This window comes from Furipterus horrens, unplaced genomic scaffold, assembly GCF_987537825.1.
Source record: "Furipterus horrens unplaced genomic scaffold, mFurHor1.1.pri manual_scaffold_13, whole genome shotgun sequence".
Classification (NCBI taxonomy): domain Eukaryota; kingdom Metazoa; phylum Chordata; class Mammalia; order Chiroptera; family Furipteridae; genus Furipterus; species Furipterus horrens.
In genome coordinates, this window is record NW_028327183.1 from 34543469 (window position 1) to 34562974 (window position 19506).

General features: G+C 39.0%; 1 pseudogene; it reads left to right on the top strand.

Moving 5' to 3' along the window:
- Nucleotides 1-1011: 1011 nt before the first annotated feature.
- LOC149994458 (septin-2 pseudogene) lies at nt 1012-1590 on the top strand (annotated as a pseudogene).
- The last annotated feature ends 17916 nt before the right edge of the window (nt 1591-19506 follow it).

Here is a 19506-nt window from a genome sequence, read left to right on the forward strand (position 1 = left end):
TCCTTCCTTTTCTCTCCTCTCCTAGGATTTCATCATGTTTGTGCTTTCTGGTGTCCTACAGGTTGCTGAGGCTCTGTTAATATTTATTTATTCTTTTTTTTTCTTTCTGTTCCTCAGACTGGGTGATCTCAATTGACCTATCTTAATGCTCATTAATTCTTCTGCCTCCTCAAATGTACTGTTGAGTTGCTCTAGTTAACTTTTAATTTCAGATATTATACTTTTCTACTCCAGAATTTCTATTTTGTTCTTTTTATAATTTCTGTTTCTTTATTGTTATTCTCTATTTTGTGAGATAATTTTGATACTTTTAGTTCTCAGACATGGTTTTTCCTTTTATTGTTTGGACACTTCTATTTTTTAATTTTTAAAATTATAATTAAGAATCAGTATGTGCTATTTTATGTAATTTCAGATGCAAAGTTGAATTTCCTAAATTTAAGAGAACCAATACGGGTGGGTCTGGCGGGGTCGGTTGGCTCCTGCTCTAGGGCTTCTCTGTGATTGACGGAACTTGACTAAAGATGTCTAAGCAACAACCAACCCAGTTTATAAATCCAGAAACTCCTGTTTATGTTGGATTTGCAAATCTTCCCAACCAAGTTCACCAAAAACCAGTGAAAAAAAGGTTTTGAGTTCACACTCATGGTGGTTGGTGAATAGGGTCTAGGAAAATCGACTCTCATAAACAGCCTGTTCCTGATGGATCTCTACCCAGAAAGAATCATACCTGGAGCTGCAGGGAAAATTGAAAGAACAGTCCAGGTTGAGGCTTCGACTGTGGAGATTGAAGAGTGAGGGGTCAAGCTGCGCCTGACAGTGGTGGACACCCCTGGCTATGGTGACGCCATCAACTGCAGGGACTGCTTTAAGACCACCATCGCCTACATCGATGATCAGTTTGAGTGGTACCTGCACAACGAGAGCGGCCTGAACCGCCACCACATCGCAGACAACAGGGTGCACTGCTGCTTCTACTTCACCTCGCCCTTCAGGCATGGGCTGAAGCCCCTGGACGTTGCGTTCATGAAGGCCATACACAACAAGGTCAACATCGTGGCCCTTATCACCAAAGCCGACACGCTCACGCTGAAGGAGTGGGAGCGCCTGAAGAAGAGGATTCTGGATGAGATCGAAGAACATAACATCAAAATCTATCACTTGCCTGATGCTGAGTCAGATGAAGATGAGGATTTTAAAGAGCAGACCTGGCTTCTTAAGACCAGTATCCCATTCTCTGTGGTTGGATCCAATCAGCTGATTGAAGCCAAAGGCAAGAAGCTGCGAGGCTGCCTCTACCCGTGGGGGGTCATGGAGGTGGAGAACCCGGAGCACGAGTTCCTGAAGCTGCGGAGGATGCTCATCACTCACATGCAGGACCTCCAGGAGGTGACCCAGGACCTCCACTATGAGAACTTCCGCTCTGGGAGGCTCAAGAGAGGCGGCAGGAAAGTGGAAAATGAGGACATGAATAAAGACCAGATGTTGCTAGAAAAGGAAGCGGAGCTGATCGCGAGGATGCAGGTGCAGATGCAGCTGCAGCTGCAGGGCGGCGACTGCGACAGCGGGGTCCACGGGCACCACGTGTGAGAAAACGCTTTGCAAGATAAAACATTCTGGGTGAGTAATCCAGCTCTGTATTTTCAAGAAATTGTTGAAGAGGTGCCCATCCACACTTCACAGTGCCTATGGCTCAAAAATTTAATTTTTAAAAATCTTTTGACGTTCTTTTGTATGAAGTACTTCTAACATTTGTATTCATTACTAGAGGGTAGACTTTATATTTTGTGAGTGAACTTGGCATTTTCATTTCCTTCCACCTTATGTAACCACTAACATTGGTTAGACTTGATTTCCAGGGATCAGGCAGCTCGTTAATGTGACTTGGCTGGCCTAACCCATGAGTCCTGGAGGAGTGCTCTTGATTCATTTCCAGAACATTCATACTTACACAGAGTGTTCCTGGGTGGTACAGAGATGCAGACCTAGTGACAGAGAGGGAACAGCTGTTTGCTCACCCGGACCACGTGTGGAGATGCTTCTCGGCCTCGCCTTTGATGGAGCCCAACACCAAAGACCAGTTTTGCTGCTATAACTCAGTACCTTTCATTCATCTGCACATTAATCATTTTTACCAAATGAAACAGTTATCTAATGAGATACATGTTTATACTTAAGGAGTCTTAAAAACAACAGTCCTTAAGGGGTAAACTTTAGAAGTCTGGATATCGCACTAGGTTATTTTTTAAACCACGGTGCAGAGAACCTGGCATAGCCACTTTTGTGGCCTACAGAGCAAGTCAGGAGAATCCAAGAGCTCCAGTTTTCATACGGCAACTAAAATTCTTACCAACAGAGGCAGTAAACTATTTTTGCTCAAATAACTTTTAAAGGAAAATTAGCAATCAATCTGTTCAGAACTAAACTTCTTTATGTTTTGGCTGCACTTTAATATATTTTTGTAACTGCTTCAGCAGTGGAAACCCTTTGGGGGGTGGGTGCCAAGCCCAGACCTGTCACAGGTCTTGGGGTTTTGGCCCCATGAAGTCCAAAGTGCCAATCAGGTTCTCCCGATGTAGCTTTCCTTTGCCTGTTTCTTTTTTTAATGGTTTTCCGAAGGGAGACAAATCCCACTGGTCGTTTTTTTTTTTTTTACTATGCGATCGTCTCAGGTATTGTTAGCCTTCACCGTTTCCTTCATGATTTGTAATGCAGTTTTCCCCACCCATCCTGTAAGAATGGAAGACATTTCAAGTCTGCACTGAGGCCTGTCTGCAGATGCTGCCAGTCTAGCCCCACTGTTTGGTTTTCTGTGATTTGTGGCCTTGGCCCTTCCCTCCTGGCATGTCTCTGTCTCGCCCTCCCTGGGTGCTGATGCTCCAGGGCCTGCCTTTTCTTTTCTTCTTCAACATTTCCACCGAAGTTGAGAAAAAGTAACAGATGAAAGACCTGGAGGGAGTAGGTGCTGGCTCACTGTTTTCATTTTGCTATAACAGGGGGTTAAAATGGATGAGGGTTATTTTGGCCAGAAAATAAAAGAGGTAAAAACATGTTAGTTACAAAAGTGTACTTGCTAGCGTGGCCCTGCACTGTTACATCATTATGAACAGTCCAGAGCTTCAGGTTTAGGCACATTGTGCAAAGTTTTACCAAGTATTCTATGACTTGGGAGCACCTCCAGGGCCAATTATTTGGGCTATTTTGGCATTTATTAATGGTGCTAATAAAAGGGGAGCATCTGCAGATGGTCTGTGTAAGCCATGTGAGTAAAACTGCCCCTGGGGGCCGGCTGCCACCTAAGGGTTACACGTGTGGGTGGACCTGCACCTTCGCATCCCTTTTTATGCCCAAACTGAAATAAATACTTTCACTAATAATAATTGTTCTTTTACTAAAAGACATTCTTTACCTATAGAAGTGTATTTTGACAGTTTATTTTACACAGTCATTTTGTGTCCATTGAAACTAACTTTTCATCAATAAAACACTATTGTTTAGAGGTTAAAAAAAAGAACTAATACAATTATGAGAAATTGCTAGTAACTTCTAGAACTTTTAAGTTACAAGTAGTGATGCTTTTAATGCATTGAGCTATTTATCTACAAACCTTTTTGAGAAATGTACAGTGTACTCTGGACCTTTATTTTATTCTTTTCCATCACCATTTATCTCCCCCATACCCTCTTCCACCTCCACCTACCCCCTCCCCACAATCAGCACATGTTATCTGTGTTCATGAGTTCTTTTTCTCTCTCTCTCTCCCTCTTCTTTTTCCCCCGATTTGCTCAATTGACTTAAAGTATTTGTATAGTAAGTTGAGTGTCTAACTGTCAGGGACATTTTCTACTGCTGGCTTCTTTCCCCTGTGTATGGGCCATATGTTCTTATTTCTTTAAATGTTTCTCAACTTTTTTGTTGAAAATTTGACATTTTAAATAATGTGCTTTGACAACTCTGGACATCATATTCTCCCCCTCCCCAAGGTCTGATGTTGTTGCTCTTGGTTTTTATTTTCATTTACTGATTTCTGAACTGAAAAGTCTATATTCATTGTTGTATTGTGGATATTGAAGTCTTTACTCAGTTAAATTTGTGGTCAAGATAGACATTTTCTTAAATCCTGAAATCAATATGTCTGCTAGTCCTTGCTGAAGGCTCTTTGTGCATGTTGGAGCATACCTTCAAAACTCAGTGAAGCAATTTGCAATTCTGCCTTAACCTTCATTTCCTGCTTGCAAAAGTCCTCAAAGTTAGCCAGAGGTGAGAGTATAAGGCCCTCGCAGGTTTTCCCTGAACATGTTCACATCCCTGGGCATGTGCATGGCCTTCTAGATTCCCAGAAATACTCCGGAACTTTTCAAAGACCCCAAAATTTTCCTTCTATGCTTTTGGCTATCTTATTGTTTGCCCCAAATGTTACCCCCAACCTCAGGCAGCCACGTTCTTAAACAATTGCCACTGGTTGTTTTACACAAATACCTCCAAGGAAAAGACTGTTTGTACTGGGCTCCCAGTCAGTTCCAAATAAAGACATTTTTGTGAGTGAGGTCTTTCAAGGAACCACCAGATAAGTAAAATAAGAGAATTCTTTGAGAATAAACCTTTTGAATGAGCTCCAACTCCATCTGCTCCTTCCAATGGCTGCCAACTACTGGTTTTCACAATGATAGCAAACTGTTGGTTTTCAAAGTTACTATGGAGCAAGGAAGAAAGGATGGAACTAGGGCAACTTTAATCATCATAACACTCACTATTACTGATACTCAGCCATTTTTTTCTTTAAAAAGTTAATGCTCTGCAAACATCCAGAGTTCTCAAAAGTTGGTTCTGACCATTTTTGCCAGCACTCTTATTGCTTTTTATGGAACAGAGGTTTTTTTGGATGCCCTTACTCTGCCATTTTCACTGACATTTCCCTCAATGTAAAAGAGAAACCTTATTGCTCTATAGGGACATTTGCCCTCCCTCATTTCTGCTGTTACTGTCATATGTGTTGCATCTACATACAATAAAAGCCCACCAGATAATGCTATAACTTTTGCTCTCAGTCATTATCTATATTTTAAAGAACTTAAAGGGAGAGAAATTGTATACTATATTTATCTGGATATTTTCCACTTACACTGCTCTTTTTTATTCCTGAAATTTCATGTTTTGCTCTGGCATCATTTTCCTTATGACTAAGGAACTTCTTTTAACATTTCTATAGAGCAGAACTGCTAGTAACAAATTCCTATAGTTTTCCTTAAGTAAGAACGTTATTATTTTATTTTCATTTATGAATAGCACTTCCTCTGGATATATAATTCTGAATTGACAGTTCTTTTCTTTCAGTACTTTAAAAACATATTCACTGTGTTCTGGCCTCCACAGTTAGCTGATGAGAAATCTATGGCCTCTCAAATTATTGTTACCATATATATAATTCTATTTCTCTGAATACTTTTATAATTTTTATTTCTCTTTTGTTTACATCAGTTTGCCTTTGATGTATGCATATGTGGATTTCTTTGAGCTTATACTGTTTAAGGTTCACTAATTTTAAATGTGTAAGTTTATGTATTTTATCAAATTTGGAAAAATTTCAGTCATCACTTCTGCTCCTTAGGCCAGAGGAGAGGGCTTCTCTTTCAGACATTTGTTCCTGTGTCCAAAGCACAGTTTCAAAAATCAGGTTGTCTTTGGGTCTGGGCAGGGAGATATAGGAGAAAAAATAAAAGAAACTCACCACCATATTAATTATACTTCATGTTCTGGCTTTCTTCCCCAATCTGCCTGCTATTATTAACTTTTAAGAGTCCTCAAATATTTGCTTCATGCACTATTCCCAGGGCTTTTAGTTGTATTTAGTAGGAGAGCAAGGTGGAATGCACTTACTCTATTTTCTCAAGAATCCAAACCTCCATTCTTCCTTACAAACCCTTTGCTTCCACTGTTCTGCAGGAAGAACAAATCACAGAAATAAAATTAATTTTTTATATTGACATTGACCTGACAAACTTTCTAATTTTACCTATTGATTCTAGCAATTTTTTGTTGGATTCCTTATAATTTTCTACATGAACAATCATGCCACCTGTGAATAAAGATAATTTTAATTCTTCATCTTTTGATCTTAATAAATATTACTTATTTCTTTTCCTTGTCATTTTTTGTCTTTACCTCTGCCCAAAAGCTCCAGCTCATTGATAAATAGTAATGAGAACAGACTTCATAGTTTTTTCAATCTTGGGAGAAAACTTTTCAATATTTACCATTGAGTATAATGTTAGCTGCCCTTTATGAAATTTTTTTCAAAGTTACTTTTTTTAAAGTAGGGACTTGGCTGAGAGGTTTAATCTCGAATTAGTTTAGAAATTTATCAAATGTCTTTAAACGTCTATTGAGATGATCAGATAGTTTTTCTCCTTTATCTATCAATATGATGAAGTACACTGACTGGTTTTCAAGTGGTAAACCAACCTTATATTCCTGGTATAAATTCTACTTGATCTGACACTTTTGACTAAATGCTCTTTTTTCCCTCTGATTCTTCTATTTCATTTAGCCTCATTTCTTCTGATTTACTTTTCCCACCCACATAATTGAGATACACCAAAATTTAGTCAGTTATACATATAACATACAATAAACATGATAAAGTATTTTGGGGATACTTTCCAAGAAGAAATCATAATTTATAGTAAATAATACAAAAATTATGTGTCATAATACTTTACAAGATACTAACAATTTCTTAAAGATGTTTGAGGACAACACTGATTACTGCTACAGCCAAGAAAATGGCAGTTGACAGATAAACTAAGGCCTTTGAAATAGACTATCAACAGTTTCATCCAAAATACAAAATTATGACCAATACTAATCCTAAAACAGGTTCTGAACTCAAGTCCAGAATAAAACGTGTCATAAAAGTCTAGACCATGATACTACTGAAAGTATCCCAGTTAGTTGATACAGCAAAACTGAAATAATGACTATGTAAGAAAAGAAATGGACAAAAATATAAAGAAGCAGAATGCTTCTTTTACTTTAAATATGGGCATGTGCCACTGAATTGGTCTTTTTTGTAGTAAATCACTGCAACATGACCACCCCAAACAAAGCAAAACACACAAAAATTAATGTGCAGTTTATATCACATTCTGAAAATCCTATTTGCTTTTCTCCTTTCTTCATAAGAAAGCTCAGAGTTCCCTACTCTCTCACCTGACTTTCCGCTCTGCCAATAACTCTATCATGAAAAACAACCAAGGACCTATTCCTAGAGAATGTGATGAGTCATTTCTATATAGAATGGGTCACTAGAGGTGTTTTTAATAAAAAAACACACAGAGATGAATGGGGTTCAGGTTTTGAAAATGGACGAAAGGAAGAGAGGTAAAATGGAAGAGATAACAGCATGGTTTTGTAATTTTCCCAAATCCCCTCACAAAACAGAGATCAAATAGAAGAGCAAAAAACAAAACCTATGGATGATGTAAGCAACAAAACTAGGTCACAAAGAATCCCCTGTAACCTTATAATACAAGTGGGTGGGGCCAAACCACTGACAGCGGTAAGACCCAACAAGGGAATGGCAGCGAGCCAGCAAGGAAAACTGAGATCCACAGCTGAGTGGGGACCCCTTCTTTGGGGCTGACTACTGTTGGCAATCTCACTTCCCCAGCACTTAGGACTTTAGTTTTCCCTTCGCTGGTGAGTGAGGCCACTTCAGGAAGGTTGAAAGGTGCTGTGGCAGCTGACCATCAGCGCTCTTTGGAACACCCAGTGGAGCTCCCTACCAGAAAGGTAGAGCCCTGTGTTGAGACACAGCTGGGAGTAGAGCCCAAGTCAATCAGGGCAGAACACCTGAGCATAAGAGAGGGAAAATGTTCAGACACTAGTAGGGGAGGGGAGAAGAGGAAGCAAATATCAGAAAACACTGAAGGTTTCAGTGCATAAGAACCTGTTTCTAAATACTGTGCAATAAAATCAGAAAATAGAGAGAAACATTCAGGCTTATCCACATTCCCTACACACAAACTTCTTTCTAAAAATACAACTTCCACAGCAAAAAAAAGATTAAGGTCAATTCCTCATTCAAAAATAAAACAAAGAGAGAAAAATGGTCCAAATAACATGTAGTGTTCAGAAAATAAACATTTACCAGGAAAATATGACTACAAAGCATATGAAAACAGTGAGCTAATATTTCAAAATGAAAGCATAACTTTACAGCAGAAAAGCCTTCCAAACATCAACTTAATCAAGTGATTAGAGTGCATACATCAGTATGGGACAAATCAAAATTGTGTGACAACATGATTGAAAAGAACACAGAATCACTTTTGTGATATCCTTCTCCAAAATATATAACCTGAGTCTGATCATCAGATGGCATCAGACAAATCCAATGTAAGGGACAGTCTACAAATTAACTGGTTCATAATCTTTGAAAGTATCAGGGTCTTCAAAGTCAAAGAAGGACTGAAGAACTGTTCTATACAGAAGGAGGTAGAGACATGACCACTTAATGCATTGCAAATTCCTGGCTGGATCTAGACTACATAACATATGTAAGACATTGTCAGAACAATTGGTGAGGTGAGTTAGGTCTGAGGATTACATGATAGTAATACCTCAATGCAATTTTCCTGGTAATATTGAGTTTATGTAGGTGAATGTCTTGTTTGTAGGAAATATACACCAAAGTATTCAGAGGTGACAAGGCATCCAGTGGCAGTTTATTTGTAAATGACTTGGACAGAAAAAAAGTCTTTGTGGAATACTGTAACTTTTCTGTAAATTTGTGATTGTTTGAAAATAAACAAATATTTGTATATCAAATACATGAGCATATATTATAAAAGTAGATATATAAAAGATTCAGGGACTGTTCTTCCCATGGGCATCTCCTAGAAAATGAACTTCAGACAACTTAGAGATGATTAGAGAGCGTTGCCAAAGACAGGTGGTGGGTACTGAGTCTACTTAACTGCCGAACTATGATTGAGTGATGGGGATAAACCTGTCAAGACAGTAGATAATGGTGATATGCTTGACAACATAGATAAAAATAATGGCGATATTCTTGACAATGTAGATAAAAATACAGCTATCAAAAATGAGAAGAGGGAGGGGAGCATATGTAGAAGAATAAATTCACTGATTGTCTTATCACTATTAACTAGGAGTTAAACAGTTTTTTTTTTTTAATCAGATGCTGGAGGGAAGAGAAAAAATGAAAACAGTTACAAAGCTATTTAAAATATTGCTCATTATAGGGACCCAAAACTCAATACCAAAAAAAAAAAAAAAGAGCCATATTTAGGATATTATATAAAGGTATGACTAAAAAAGCCACTATTAGGACAAAAAGCCCAGGATTTCTAAGTATCAGAGAAAAGAGGGTGGGGAGAGAAACTACACACATGAAAACAAAGGGCCACTGCACTCAGGGCAACACTTTCTTGACTGGGATATGGCAACCACAAACCATCTGCTTACATTCTTCCAGAACATGATTCCAAACATGCCAACACATGGCAGAGCCAGGTCCCTGGGAAACATGGTAAAGGGAGAAAGATAAAAGTCCACCTCTTTTCATGAAACAGAACAAGACAAATCTCCAGAATCACATCTTCAATAAAGTCTGGTAAGGGTTTGCTACATAACTGTAATCTATTTTAGGAATAAACACTTTCTCCAAAGAATGCCTTTCCTTGAAGGAAGCTAATAGAAAGGGAAGGAATCCTCCTGGGATAAGGATTGCAAAGGGGCCGCTATAAAAAGTTTTAAAGAGAATGGTATTACCTTTTTCCCCAACACGGGCACCAGGCTCCCACACTTGGAATGACGCTCCAGTCACATACACAGCAGACTCAGCAGGAAGGGACCTCGTCGTCGGCAGCCGTCCGTCTCGAGAGACGATGGTGTAGCTTCTTAAGAGTCTATCTGCACCGCCGAGAATGGCTGTGCAGTCCAACTCGGGAGTGACACGGTATCTGTCTCCTCCCGTGTTGAATCGACATCTTGTGATGACGCTGGAGTGTCCTCTCCAGTGAAGCTGAAGCTACAGAGCCTGGGCAGGGTGATATGGAGGGTCTGCTGTTGCCCATGCAGCAGACCCCCCCTCTCTTCGCAGCTGAAGGGTCCAAGGGAAAGACGGAGTCAATACAGCTTGGCTTCAGGTGCGCCGCAGGAGTTGCCGGTGTTGACTACAACATCAAACCGCCTTAGGGACTCCAGCTCCGGATTTTCTGTCGGGGTTTACTCCCTTAGCCTTTCCCCTGAAGAGGTATGCCGCAAGGCAGCGGAGGTTTTTTGGAGTCAGAGTTTTCCTTCTAGTAAACAAAATATAACCATACTAAAAATACTGGTCAGACTGCTAATTACTTAGGTTTATATAGTAAATCTGCCACTTTTATATTTTCCATTTAAGCTCTAATATAAATCATTGCATACATGCAAATTCTCTTTGAAGTACTAAACTAATTGCCCCAATGGGGGAAAAAAGAAAATAATTTACTTCCACATTCGAGCAATCAGTATTTTCTTTTCCCCCACGGTGACCTCAAGGGACAGAGCTGCCAACAATCTCTCCAAGAGACCATCCCAGGAACAGACAGCTCAATTGCCATGATCTGGTGTGACCTCATCACAGCAAAAGGCCTGGACCTTCCTGTTCATACCTGTCTTTGGTCCCAGCTGGGCACCATAACAACATAACAAGTACACATCTAACCTCATCTTTTTAGGTGGTAACCCAGTACACTTTGAGTCTGTCACCAACAGCCAATGCTCTCAACTCTTCTGTTCCCATTCAACTGTCATCATATCCCTACTTGGGCCAGTCCTAAATTAAGTCAACACAATCAGCATTGATCTAACACATACCTATGTCAAGCCCTGGGGCAGGAACAGGGGAAACAAAACCAAATAAAACAAATTATTCCTCCTCAGGAAAAGCTCAGTTTAGTTGGTGAGACAAACATGAAATTCCTAACTTTTAATTTAATTTTATTTCTTTTTTTTAAACTGTCACCCAAGAATATGTTTTTAACGATTTTAGAGAGCGAGGAAGGGAGAGAGTGAGAAAGCCAGAGAAACATCGATGTGAGAGTGAAACATCAGTTTCCTCCCATACATTTACCCTTTGGTGTTTGGAATGACAATCCAATCTACCAAGTCACCCAGCCAGAACATTCCTAATTTTTAAACAAGTGGCCTCACATTTTCATTTTACACAAAGCCTTACAAATTATGTAGCTGGTTCTGCCTCACCTCTAAGTGGATGTAAAAATGACACCTATTATGACCAAGGGTTATTGGGAATATTAAATGAGCAAATGGATGTAAAATGCACAGTGTCAGGCACAAAATCCTCCATAAATGAAAGTCATTTTATTCTATTATTATAATTACAAACCCAGGAAGAAGAGGAGGGGCTTTAAATAAAGGGCCAGCAAAGGAGATGGGGAGAAAAGAAGCTAGGGACAGAACAGACAGAATGTCTCTCCAGAGGGTGGAAAAGGTGCATGAGAAGGTGCAGGATGACTAGCTGGGCAGGGTGCCCTCATCCAGGCCAAGACTGGCAGCAGCTTTAATACATGGAAAAACAAGCTGCAAATACCCACAAGGTGATAACCTAAAGCACCTTCAACATTCATGTCCGAATACGACTCTTTTCTAAAAGTGAAGTCTTCTTGCTACTGGCTTTAGCAATTTTAGAACACAGTAAAAGAAAGAGTAAAGTATGGTATGTGGCCTATGATTGTAAATAGTTAAAGGAGAGGGTAAGTCAAGAATGCAATACTTTGAGGAAAGACAGCAATTTTATATATCTTAACCCAACATTTCCTGAAAATATAGCTATTAAAAAGGAAACAATAATCTAAAACATGACAGTAGTAAAAAGAACATTACACCTTTAAGAAAAAGCAAATTTAGGAATCTTTAAAAGGGCATCATTTATCACTCTTATGAACAGAGAAAAATAGATATTAACTTTTAAATGAATAATTCAGGAAGAAAGCAAACATTTTACTAGAAGACATCATAAGAATGGGACCAGAGAAGCAATAAATGAACAAACATCCTGGTAAAAGCTATAGCTAAAGAAAATATGTAAGAGTAAAGAAATAAGTACTATAATAAAAATAGTTTTATACTTGAATTACAGGCATATTATAGCACATGTTCAATAATATAGAAAAATGGCAATTTATTAAAACATGAACTCTGATAAAAGAGCAAATTAGTGACTGGTAATTCCTCTATTTATTATTTATTGAGCTAATAACAAATGCACAAGAAATGAGACAGAAGGCTTTAAAACCTATTGGAACCCTCTTTGTGGAATTGGACCAATCAGATCTTCCAGGCAATTCTAACTCATTATATAAAAGCCCTCTAGAGCATTCAGATGGGCTTTTTAAAAATATACACAGCTGCTTGACACCAGGATGCCACTATGGTGTAGGTTAAATGGCTACCAACAGATACAAGGCTTCCAGCACTTTTTAATTCTTTAATCTTTTTCATCCTAGGTTTAATGATATATTTTAAATGGAATGGGGGTTATGGAGTGGATTTTGATCCTCCCAAGAATATTAACAAATACTGAGAACTACAATTAACATGTAAATGTATAGGGAAATCAAAGATGAAAAGTAACCAAAAAGTTCAGATGATTTTGGTCTATTCTCAGAGCTTATCTTAATCTATCAGCAGCATTTGACACTATAATTTTTCTTTCTTCTTAAAGTACTATTTCTGTGTAACTCCTGGCTCCATACTCTCCTGGTTTTATTTCCACTTTCACTGGCCTCCCTCTGTTTTCCCTTGCTAGATCCTCTTGCCCTTCCCAGCTTCTGTTAGAGTTCCACATGTCTCAGTCTTTCATCTCTCTCTAGTTCATTTGATTCATGCCTGTTGCTTTAAATCCTAAGACCCGAAATGTAGCCTTTCATGTTCTCCTGCTCTCCTGAGCTCCCAGTATGCATCAAGTTGCCCATTCCACATTTCTACTCATATGCCTAATAGGTATTTCAAACTTAATATGGCCAAAACAACTCATGATTCCAATTCTCTTGTCTGGTCTTCCCCACTTCATTAGTGAGACTAAAAACTAGGAATCATTTTGTCACAGCCCTTAGTCCATCCATCAACAAGGTGTGTGAACTCTACATTCAGAGTATATACTGAATTCCACCATTTGTTACCATCCCCACCAGTATCACTCCCATCCAAGGTACCACTGTCTCTCACACACATTGTTACAATAGCCTTATAACTGTCCCCCTCTTTCCACTCCTACTTACCACTCCAGGTTTCCACAAAGCAACCAGAGTTACTTTTTTATTAATCAGATCAGATCATCTCCCATTTAAGCTCTCCAATGACCTCCAAGAACCCTTGGAACAAAGTGAAAACTCTACCACATCAAGCAATGGAAGTACAAGTTGGTCCGATTGCACTGGAGAGCAATCTGGCAATGTTTAGTACATCTAAGGATCAGGACACCTAACCCAGGGATCCCTAATCCTGGCATCTCCCGGAGAAAAGCTCTTGCAAAGATTCTGTACAGAACTCTTTATTGTAGAACTGTTTCTAATAGTAAAAATTGTATAAAATGCCTAAGTGGCCTACAGTAGAGAAGGTTTAAAAATAAGTTGAGTTTTGACTTCTGGCCAAGATGGAAGCCTAGACAGACATGCTGTGTCTCCCTCCACAACTAAGAAGGAATACAACTATCTCAAAACTAGAAACAACCAGAAGTTCCAGAAAATCAAACTGCATGGAAGTCCAGCAAACAAAGATATAAAAAAGAAACACTCATCCAGACAGGTAGGAGGTGTGGAGCTGGGATGGAGAGGACATGGTGTGGGGATGGCGGCAGCGGTGGCAGCAGCGGCGGCAGCGGCAGGCCAGCAGAAAGCGCAGTAACACATTTTTTAAAGTCAGGAGGGACACCTGGGGAGCATTCCCAGCTCCTCACCAGACCTCACATCTCATAGTTTGAGCACCGGGGAAAACCAAGCCTCATTGCTTCTGACTGTGCAGACCAGTAAGGGTTGGGGTGGAGAAAGAAACTGCCAGTCTCAGCAGAGTCTGCTTGTTTAAACAGCCCCCATGGTCCTAGAACATCCAGAGACACATCCACTCTGGGAACGACAGCCAGGGCAACAGTTAGAGGGGCACCAGTCCGGTGCGGTAGTGGGAGAGGTGCCTGGAAAAGGCACAAGTGCTAGGCAGGTGACATTGTTCCCTCTTGGACCCCTCCCCCACATACAGCACCACAACGTGGTGAAACATGCCACCCTGTACTGATGAATCTCTAAGGCTCCTCCCCTTACAACATAACAGGAGCGACAGCTCTACCTTGGATGCAGAGGCAAACAAACACAGGAGCCTGTCAGAATGAGGAGACAGAGAAGTATGGCCCAAAAGGGGGAACAGATCAAGGTTCCAGTGGGAGAAATAAGTGACAAGGAGATAGCCAACCTAACAGATGAGGAGATAGACAACCTAACAGATACAGAATTTAAAACATTGGTGATAAATATGTTCACAGGCTTGACAGATGTGCTTGAGTATGGCAAATCCATAAAAGAAGAAGTAAAGGTTATGCTAAGTGAAACAAATAAAAATCCACATAAAACCAATGGTGAAAGGAAGGAAACCAGGGTTCAAATCAATGATTTGGAACCTAAGGAAGAAAAAACAGTCAACCAGTGCAGAATGAAGAAGCAAGAATTCAAAAGAATAAGGAAAACTTCCCAAATTTTGCAAAGAAGATGGACATACAGGTCTGGGAAGTACGGAGGGTCCCAGACGAGTTGGACCCAGAGGGGACAACACCAGGACGCATCATGCTTGAGATGCCAAAGGTGAAAGATAAAGACAGAGTCCTGGGGGCAACAAGAGAGAGGCAAAGTGTTGCCTACAAAGGGGTGTCTATAGGACTATCAGCTGATTTCTCAGAGGACACTTTGCAGGCAAGAAGGGACTGGCAAGAAGTATTCAAAGTGATGAAAAGTAAGGACCTACAACCAAGATTACTCTATCCAGCAAAGCTATCATTTAGAATGGAAGGACAGATGAACTGCTTCCCAGACAAGATGAAGCTAAAGGAACTTATTATCACCAAGCCATTATTATATGAAATGTCAAAGAGACTTATTTAAGAAAAAGATCAAAACTGTAAACACTAAAATGACAACAAACTCACAACTATCAACAGTGAAAGCTGAAAAATAAAAACAAAATCCAACTAAGCAAACCAGAATAGGAACAGAATCATAGGTATGGGGATCATTTGGAGGGTTATCTGCTGGAGAGGGGAGGGGAAGAAATGGGAAAATGGTGTAGGGACTAAGAAGCATAATTGGTTGGTACAAAATAGATAGGGGGGTGTCAAGAATAATATAGGAAATGGTGAAGCCGGAGAACTTATATGCACGACCCATGGACATAAACTAAGGAGGGTGGGACTGCTGGAGAGAAGGGGGATACTGGGCAGAGGGGAGCAAAGAGGGGAAAAATGGGACTACTCTAAGAACATAATCAACAAAATATACTTAAAAAATAAGTTAGGTTTTTTCATGGTAGAATGTTAGATATTAGTTTAAATAAATAAACTATATACTAGTTAAACTAAATTAGAGCTATGAGTATAGTAATACAGAGTAACTATTTTAAATGTTTGACCACTGAGAATATTCAAGCCCCACTACTCTCCTTTTTATTTTACCCTACATCTAGGCCAACTTAAGAAAGCCCAGGTTCTAAAGGAGACATGCTTGGGTTCTGGTTGTTACCAAAAAGCCCTGAGGAACTAGGATTGACTTTCGAAGGTAATAAAAGCCCACAAGGAAAAAGGCCTGGTACCTTGGTTGGTTGTGCATTCCTCAGCAATCTTTCCAGGGAAGAAGCAATGATTGTTTTTCTGAAAGATGGCTAGAAGGGACCTTAAGGCACAATGGAAAACCTGAAGGACTTGGAAAAGACAGCTGTTTACAGGCAAGGCTGAATGGTAGGTATGTGGTTCAGCTTCTGTGCCCTGAAGGGCAGAATGAAGGTCACCCTAAATGTTCCTTGTGTAAGTTCCAGCAAAGCAGAACTAAAGATCATAAGTGATCGTTTGCTGCTCTTGTTATGTTTATGCAAATGAAAAGAATAAATTAAAAATGGACTTAATGCAGTCCCTTTAATGACAAGGAGGGTACTCTTAAAGAGAAAAATCACAATTCAAGGAAAATCACAATGCTCAGTGGTAGACTATAAAGTAGTGCAGCTAACCATCTTTAAAGTTTCTTTTCATTTAAGATTTGTTTTCATTTGAAAGTTAAAATATGTCTGTGGTATCTTTAAAGATGTTTAATTTACAGGCAAGAAGAATGTCAAATGCCTTGTGACTGGATGTCTTTCCAATAAGACAGTCTTACAGATTTAGAGACTTGTTTGTGGGTTATGTTGCATAAATTAACATGTGTTTTCTGTTTTCGAAGGGCATAAGCCTATGATCTCATTACCTGAGTGATTATCTGTATGTATAGGCCTCACTTAATCATGTCTGCATTGCTGCCTCCTGAGACTCAACTGACTGAACTAAGTGGCTGGGTTGGTGAAGAATGGGGTGGTCTGTGGGCTTCACTTTAAAACTGGCTTCTCTTTTTTATCCTAATGATTTGAACAGAAAGGGCCCAGTGGTCTGAGAGAGGGGAAAACCTAACATATTTCCCTCAGCCCAAACTAAGTATAATGCACAAAAGGGTTTTGGACAGGTGAGACGTGCCTGGAACATTTTCCTCCAAAGAAGCCCTTCTTTTTCCCTAATGTGGGACATTGAAAAACTAATACCTGCCTTTTGTCATCTTCTGGTTATGGATTGAATGATGTCTTTTAACCCTGTTTCCAAATCTGTTGCCCCCAGAATACAACAAGGATGCCAGCCTGTTAAACCAAGCATGCCATTGTCCGGGGACAGCCAACTGACCTGGAGTCTGCAAGATCCTTTCCCATGTGGGAAGGCCACCCTGCCCTCCACACCCCCCACTCTAATTAGGGATTTCTGAACCCAGTGGTAGGTAGGACAACGACCATGTCCAGCTTGAAGCAGGTAGAGTAGCTCGAGACCTTCACCCGTTGTCCTTTATAAGATTATAAAGGGTCCTAAATCTGAGAGGGAGGGATTGTTATTTTTTATTGTTAAAAATTTTAATTAATTAATTAATTATTTATTTTTAAAAAGAGGAAGAAGTATAGGAAAGAGTGAAGCTGGAGAGCTTGTATGTACTACCCATGGGCATGGACTGGGGTGAGGGCATTGCTGGGGGACCGTTGGTGCTGGGCAGAGGGGAGAAAGGGGGTAAAGATTGGAACTATTGTAACAATATAATCAATAAAATATACTTAAAAAAGAAAAAGAAAAGAAAGCCAAGGCTCTCTCTCTCTCAATACTTGTGATACTGGCAGGAAAGTTCAAACCAGCACACCCCTTGTGGAACCCTCCCTCTTCCTCACTTCCTAACCACAATAAAAACTAGAGCCACCACCTCCACCTTCATTCTTTCACTCCAAACCAAACCCCAAGCTCTTCTTCCAGGAATAATTTTTTTTTATCATTTCAATGTTTTATTTATTTTTTCCAGATTTATTGAGATGTAACTGATATATAACATTGTGTAAGTTTAAGGAGTATAATCTGTTGATTCGATACATTTCTATATTGCAAAATGATTACCACCACAGCATTAGCTGACACCCCCATCATGTCATATAATTATCATTTCTTTTTGGGATAAGAACATTCAAGATCTCCTCCCTTAGCCTCTTTCAAGTATGTAATACAGTATTATTATTAGCAATTATCACCATGTTGTTCATTAGATCTCCAGAACTTCTTAATCTTATAGCTGGAAGTTTGTACTCTTTGATCAATATTTCCTCATTTTCCCCTCCCTTTCCCCAGCCTCTGGTAACCAGCACTCTACTCTCTGTTTCTCCAAGTTTGGCTTTTTTAGATTCCACATATAAGTGAGCTCGTACAGTAATTGTCTTCTCTTTCTGACTTAGGATGATGCCTTCAAAGTATGTCGAGGTTGTCAAAAATGGCAGGATTTCCTTCTTTCTCAAGCTGAATAATATTCCACTATATATACAAATCTTTATCCACCCATCCATTTATAGACACTTAGGTTGTTTCCCTATCTTGGCTATTGTGAACAACACTACAATAAACATGGGAGTGCAGATATCTCTTTGAGATCCTGTTTTTATTTCTTTTAGATATATGTATACCCAGTGTGAGATTGCTGGATTGTATGGCAGCAATAAAATTAGATGCTTACAACAAAAGAGAATCCCCAAAAATTGACTCATGAAGTATTCGAGGGTTAAGTAATTCAAAACAATCCTCCAAGGACAACTAATAAAGCTGAATTATACATGATGCTTTAAAAACTTCTTAAAAGCAGAGACCAGCTAAAAAGAAAAAGAAGAATTACTGAACCAAAATCTAGAGTGTTATAACCCAGAGAAGTAACCCAGAATTTAATATGCCTTTTATCTGGATGGCATTTAACAATTCATAAGGCAAAAATACAAAAACTAAGTTATAGTTATAAAATGAGGCAGATAATAGATGAAATTGCAAGATCCACATAGAGAAGGAAGTCTGATAAACACTCCTCCACTTTAAGCTGTGACAGTACCTCAAGGCTTTACTTCATGTGAGAACTTCAAGTCTTGAATTTGCTATAAAGTGGTCCAGAACTAGTAGAGCCCTAAGACTACAAGTATAAGAAAACAAAACATTTCCCTGGAGGAAGATTCAATAATTATATGTCTCAAAATTTTCCTGAAAATAGGTTTTCAAATACAACGATCAGAACAGTCAGAGAACTAGCCACACAGAGAAGAAAATAAAATCCTATAAGCAAGAACCAGAAGGAAAAAAGGATACAGCAGAAAGACTTCAACACAAAAACCTTAGATATTAGAGTTTTCAGACACAGGCTATAAAATCACTATTTTTACTATTATCAAAGAAATAAAAGAAATGCTTGAAAACATCCTCAGGGAACTGCAAACTTCAAAACGTGGTAACACAGAAGTGAAAAGGAATTAAATAGCAGTTCTACAACTGAAAAGCAATAAACAAAATTAAAAGTTCAATGAACAGATTTAACAGCAAATCAGATACTGAACAGATCATTGACAAACCAAAAACAAGTCAGAAAACACTATCCAGAATGAAGCATTAAGAAGAACTATATTTTTATATATGGAAACATAGTATATATATAAATATATCAATAGTAAAGATGATGTTTCTAATCACAGGGGAACAGAGCAAAGGTAATTTTTAATAAATGATATGACAATTAACTACTTCAAAAAATTTGAATTATATCCATTCCCATTCAATACACAAGAATAAACTCTAAAAGGATCAAGCACAAAATATAAAAATTAAACCATACAAGTACTAGAAGAAAAGATGGGTGAACTTTTATTGAA